We start from the raw sequence: 6,803 nt of genomic DNA, 5'->3' as shown, positions 1-6,803 counted from the left end.
GGATTGTACTTTTGTCATACGTTAAAATTTTATTTAAGTTCAAAACTAATTTAATTGGTGTAGTATTTAGCTTATTTAAAAAAGAAAAAAGGTTAACCTAGGTTTACCATATTTATTTAATAGGTTGATTTGGGAACTAATAAACATACCGACTTAATAAGAATTTATTTATCTGAAATGTTGAGTTGAAATATTGAAATGTTCAAACAAATTAACAAATAACTCCGACTCCAACTTCAACACCATGGTCAATTTTTATTTAATATAAATGAGGGGGGTGAAGCGATTAATCAATGAGCGGTAGACCGGTAACCTGATATACATGAAATACAGTAAGAAAAATCGAAACCTGATTGGTCGACAAAACGGTGAAGCAAATCTAAAACAACATATATACAGAAAAAACATACAAAATGATATAAAATAACCCATAAAAGAAAAAAAGACACAATTATATCCACACCCATTAACAGGAACCATTTTGCCAAAAGTTTAGGAACTTTACTCTAAACATTATCTTTCATATATATATATATATATATCTTTTGATATAAATAAATATTCATAAATTAAGATCCAAAACTGAATCCTTGACCTGGAATCATATCTTTATTGATAAAATAGCTTTTAGAGCATTCACAGCCCTTTATTATACATACAAGTATACCGACATACAACCCATTCACAATGGGCACAAAAGTCTTTATGCCTTCTTAAAATTGACCTTAAGGGGCGTGTTATTTATGACCAGACTTATACGTCCAGTTTTAGCAATCGTATGACCAATATCTCCACAAGCTGGCCTGCAAGTGTTGCACACAGTGGGGCAAAACACTAGCTTGTACCCATCCTCATGCTTCTCTATCTTGAACCAATTGCTTATGGTTTGTGGGCCTGGGTTGCCTAAGCTCCCATGGCTCGATATCTCTCGTTGCCCATTCACACCCTGATCAATTCGCCAAATCGCAGACCGGATACAAGCCGTTGAACCTGAAAACCTAATGTTTAGATCAGTGGATTCAAAGATGTTGCCATCTTTGTTTGCCTTGACTGGTATGAAAGTCAACGGTAACCCATTTTGCAGATCGTTGTTTTCTTGCACCACGTCACTAGGGCACGTCTCGTTTATGGTTGTGGGAACTAGTTTAATGCCCCCACCCAGGCCACGTGTAGTGGGCAAGATGTAGTAGCCGGTGCCTGACCGGATTATATTCCCGTCAGTGTCGCGAACAGGAACTAGGGATTGGGTAGATGAAAGTGAGAGCGCGGAGAAGACGATGAAAATGAAGAGTGGTGTCTTCATTGTGTGCATTTTATCCGTGGTAATTATGATTGTGATATCCATGACATTGGTGGAGCAGTACTTATAGTCAAGTTAATGGGATGTACATAGAATTGTCAATTGTGGATGATGTGGTGTCACGCGGTGGTCAAATTCCTTACGCATGTATTCCAAAACTATTTATTGATGGCAGATAGATAGAAGTCAGGTTAAACGTAGTCACTCACAAATCTAGAACAAAAAACCATATAGTTCTTTATGTAAATAAAACTAAAACTAAAATAGTTAGATCTTTTAGAAAAATAAGTAGATCTTTTAGCAAAAATGAGATAGGTCGTCACATTTTCTATATATATTTGTTGTATTTAAAAAAAAAAAAAAAATAGATCCTAGAACCTACCTTGAAGCCTAGCTAAGCCCCTGAATGTAGTATGGTATGTTCTTTTGAATGAAGATAAAGGTTTAAAAAAATTAAAATTCAAATATCTATTTAATACTTTGGGAAAATTTCGTTTATATCCTTGAAAACATTAGATATTACTTATATATCCTTTCAAATATTGATATTACATATATATCCATCTCAAACTATAAAACTCACATATATATCCAAACTTATAATTTAATTAGATTTAAAATAATTTAATATGAAAAAACTTATCCAAAAATCAAAATTTAATATGATTGTACTAAAATACCCTTCATAAATTAAACATTAACACTAAACCTGTTTAATTAGGATTAAACCTAATTGAATATTAGAAACCTTCCTGCCCCATTTCTGCCGCATCGAAGCTTACGTCCAGTTCCCATCTTCATTATGCTTAAATCTTATAATGAATTTTTTAATAGTTTAAATTATGGAATGTAAATTATAAAACAACACAGAAAACAAATCGATAGATCACATATGAAATTTTTTAATAAGTTAAATTGGAGTTATGAAACGTACTCGTCATCAATTGGCGTAATTGGAATTTGATAGGTCCAATCTTTGTTTCATGTTAAGACGTTTCATACATTTTGAATATAATTGTTATTGGTGTTCATATGTAACCGTCTTTGCACATAATGTTTGGCCGTCGAGATTTGGCAACAACGACTGTTAAATTTGTTTAATTTAGTTTTTAAATTGAGAAGGGTATTTTAGTATAATCATAAGTAATTTTGATTTTTAGATAGTTTTATACTATTTAATTAGCTTAAATCTATTTAAATTATAAATTTAGATATAGATGTTAGTTTTATAATTTTGGGTGGATATATATGTAATTTTAAAATTTATAAGGATATATAAGTAATATTTAAAGTTTCGAAGGATATGAATGAAATTCTCCCTAATACTTTTAGCGGGTCGTTCAATTTAAGACCTCTACGAAAAGTAAGTGGACCCTAAATATATTTTTTTATATATAATCAAATATCATAATATTATGGCAAATTGATAAATTGTAACGTGTAAAATTCTTGAATAAAATTTTTATTTTAAAAATAGAATAAATACTCATTTTATAAAGTTACATTCAAGCCAAACCAATTATTCATAAACCATAATTCAAAATCAAATTCAAAATCAAAGTTATAAGGAAGGGAATATGGAATCTTGAATAACAAAATTGTTGATGTATATACAATCTTGCTTTCGCAATCCAATAAGTACCTAAAAAACATTTAATTCGGAACTATAAACACAATACTTAGTGAGTTCCCTAAAATATCACATACATTACAGCATAATAATCAGTTACGGGTGATCTGCAACCCTGAGACTATTAGCAGTCTTGAGGACTATCAACACTTCTAAATATCACATATAACACAACAATATAAACAACTATGTGTTATCAACAACCTTAGGACTATCAGCAGTCCGAACCGGGAAACCCAAGCACCCCGGGAAAAAAATTGGGTTACCCTAAAAAAATTGGGATACCCTTTTACTTTGATCATGACTCCGCCACTGGATACACATATAACAACAATCAAAAAATAAGTCTCAGCTGGTATGGCATGCATACAATATGATATAGGTAAGATCATGAGGAGACTCATATGAACGAATAGCTGAAATCCACTACTCAAAGTCCCACATAATCAGCTACATGAACCACCTAAACCAATCAAAAGCTAAATCTTATAGTATAGCTTAACACCTCTCCAAATTTGACCAAAAGTCAAACTTTTCAAAAAGTCAATGGACAAAGTCAGTCCCAACTAACCTCTACATCGTAGACACCCATAAGGCACGACTTGGCAGCTACACGATCGTGTTGACACCAGCCTCCATGTCGTGGCGAGCAACATGCAACGTTGTGGGAACCAGTCCCAACAACTTAATGGGTTAAGCACTTAACCCATAAACCTAAGCTTCCAACTTTTAAAATTTGGTACCTATTAGCTTCATAATGGATAAAGTTTCCAACTTTATCCATTAGAATGATCCAAACAACCAAGAATAAGTCTCAAAGGGACCAAGAATACATATTTCTCACTTAATCCCTTAAGTCCATTTCTCCAACCCTTAGATCTGAATCAACATAATGTTTAGATGGAAAGTTTCTAAATTTATCCATAATGATGACACAAACTTTCAAGTTCTAAACTTTAATACACCATAATTACCTAAAAGACTGAGATAACATGGCTTAAAGGGAAGAAAAAATATCATAACTTTTCTAGCCCATAAGGTTCAAGAAGCATTCCAAACTGATCAAAAGATGTTGGAGTCCACTCAACTCCAAAATCACCCATAAAATGGACCAAAAGTTACAAAAACCACAAATGAAAATATACAACGAACTAAAGAGCAGGATATGAAATTTATACTCATGGTAGTCTAGAAATAAAGTGACACTGATAGATCCAAACTTAAAATAACCTTCCTTGCAACCAAAAGAACTATCTTGATCTTCAAGCATCATCAAATCACCACCAAAAGCACCCAAAAGTGGTTCAATAATATAGAAAGAGCTCAAAACATGAAGAGGCAGGTTAGGGTTGCTCTCAAGGAGTTCTAGATGTGATGGAGGCTGAGAAAATGCCCTAAACATGAATCCTTACCTTTAAATACATTGAAAACCCTAAAAAATATGGACTTGGACTTGCCCAGCTTCTGCTTCGTCGAAAATAGTTCTCCACTCCGTGGTGATTACCACACCATGGAGACATGCTCTCCACGTAGTAGACACGGGTTTTCACCTAAATCCATTCCAGCTTCAAACACTTATAACTTCTTCATTTCAAATCTGTTTTCAACGATCTTTATATGCACGTGAATGTATTGACGAGCCCCATAATTCTATCTAATTACTTTTGACTAAAAACACACCGAACTAAAATCAGTAATTCAAGCAAGAAGCCCAAAATATCACATTTCCTAATTTACCTTTTTCTTTATAGCACAATCCGAGGGCTTTAATCACTTAACCAACATTATCAATATCTAATGTGGTCTAAACTATACTCCTTTGAAGCCCAATACCTTTAACTGATCACATTATGACTCGAAATCCCAAAATAAGAAACCTCCTGAAACTGGATGTTATAATTCTCCCCATTTAAACTGGATTTCGTGGTATTCTAGAATGGATTCTTATGATCTTTGGTTTAGTCAAGGAAGGGATTTTGGAGTTATTGGATGGTCATCTCAAGGCCTTTCTTGTCAAGATTATAATAGAGCAGTTAGGGGCTCATTTGGAGCCCAAATCTTGTGGATCCCTAGAATCCTTTAGGAAGGAAGATCCCATTGCTAGTTCTCGTCATTTGGGATCGGAGGTGCGTTATGTGCCATGTTTTCAGGAGGTTCGATTCCATGATTGGATTTGCATGGAGGTTTCGCTAGACCTAGGAGAGGGGTTACCTGACATCTTTGGGTGTGTCGCTGATAAATTGGTCGCCAGGTTCGAGGGTCAGATCTCAGTAGTTCATGCGGTTGATGGGATGGTCAGCGTAACCCAGGAGTATGGTATTGGTTCTGATAGGCAGCTAGGGAAGAGGACGTGGACTCATATTCTGGCTTGGTAATCGAAGCAGTTGGATGTTTTCGTAGATAGCGTTAGAGACTCGAGAGGCTGTGGTGGTTGCATGAAGAATAAAGGGGCATGGGAGGATGTGCGCATCAGGTCTAAGTTTGGCAGGTGTGGATGGAAGGGCCAATTCCGCCATGAATGCACACTGGAAGTACAATTGTGCCATCATTGTCATCAGTGAGGTCATATCAGGGAGAATTGCCCCCACTTAATGGTTGGGACAACTCAAGTTCCATCGTAGGTATTTCGGCATGAGGTTGTGGGTCAGGGTTATCCAACTAGGAGGTTGTGGACTTGTTATCTGTTTGGTTGTATGTTTGTGTGGTGGTACTTTGATGAACTTACTAAGATTTTGCTTACAGTTTCAGATTATTATTTAAGGTACTTCAGATGAACGTGGAAAGGAGAAGGCGTGATCGTGCACATCCTTCGCATTTATGTTATTTGGATTTTTTGGATACTCTGATTAATAAATAAATTTTTTGAAAAAATGGTTTTGTAAACAGTTACGGTTATTGGGTTGTTTTTGAAAAGTTCAAATTTACTGTGACTTTTGGGATGTTCCATCCACAATTGCTTGAAGCTTTGAAGAAGATTCTATGTTAGGGTTTGTATTGTAATATGTCGAAGTATTGTTTTTGTTACGAAGGGTTGTTAGTCTTCGTAAGTTGTGTCTTCGAATGTAACGTTATAATTACTAAGGCATTTTATCTAAGCTTTAATGTCTAGTCCTTAGTATTTTATTATGCTTTTGTACGCCTATAAATAGGATTCTGTACAATGTGAGAGGGAGAGACTTTCACACACTTTACAGAGAATTTTGTTATACTCTGTAAATCAGAAAGCATAATATGAGCTGATCAAAGATTATATTTACTCTCTTGTTCATCGTGATTCTTCTTTCTTAATTCTTACATAAATTGATCTTTAAACTCGATTACAAATCTCTTCAATTTGTATCAGAGCAGGAATCCTTTCTGTGATCTGATTTTCATTCGATCAAAAAGGTTTTTGAATCCACTGTTTGATTCAAAAAGTTTCCGTCCTTTTTGAATTTGAAATTTTCATCTAGATCTCAATCTAGGATTTGATTCTGCAAAAAATTTTGTTAATCGAGTGTTCTTTGTGTAATTCTGAATCGAATTATACAATTTAAGTTTCAAAATTCTCAAAAGTCAAGTTTCATATTGAAGTTTTTGTCCGTACAACAATGGCATCATTCAATCTTAATTCGATGACTTCATTTTCTCATTTGCTTGGATCATCCACAAAAATTCCAATGCTTATTCCATAATATTATGATCAATGGGCAGATCATATGGAAGATTACTTGAACGGTTTGGATGAATAATTATGGAAGTGTATCACAGGAGATGTTAATCAACCTGCACAAGTTTAGCCAATCGGCGTGTCTTCAAGCAGTTCAGAAGTTGATAATCAAACCGAACGTTTAAAACGTCTGGAGAAGAGATGCATGAGGGAATTAAGAGGTG

General features: G+C 34.5%; 1 pseudogene across 1 annotated transcript; it reads right to left on the bottom strand.

Annotated features, from left to right (window-relative positions):
• Window positions 1–590: 590 nt before the first annotated feature.
• Window positions 591–1,359, bottom strand: LOC145032745 (kunitz trypsin inhibitor 5 pseudogene; annotated as a pseudogene). Its single transcript, XR_013677192.1, has one exon. The product of XR_013677192.1 is annotated as a kunitz trypsin inhibitor 5 pseudogene (transcript).
• Between the last annotated feature and the right edge of the window lie 5,444 nt (window positions 1,360–6,803).

Source organism: Lactuca saligna, chromosome 2 (genome assembly GCF_052625555.1).
Source record: "Lactuca saligna cultivar CGN05327 chromosome 2, ASM5262555v1, whole genome shotgun sequence".
NCBI lineage: Eukaryota > Viridiplantae > Streptophyta > Magnoliopsida > Asterales > Asteraceae > Lactuca > Lactuca saligna.
This window is presented reverse-complemented; position numbering and strand designations above follow the sequence as displayed.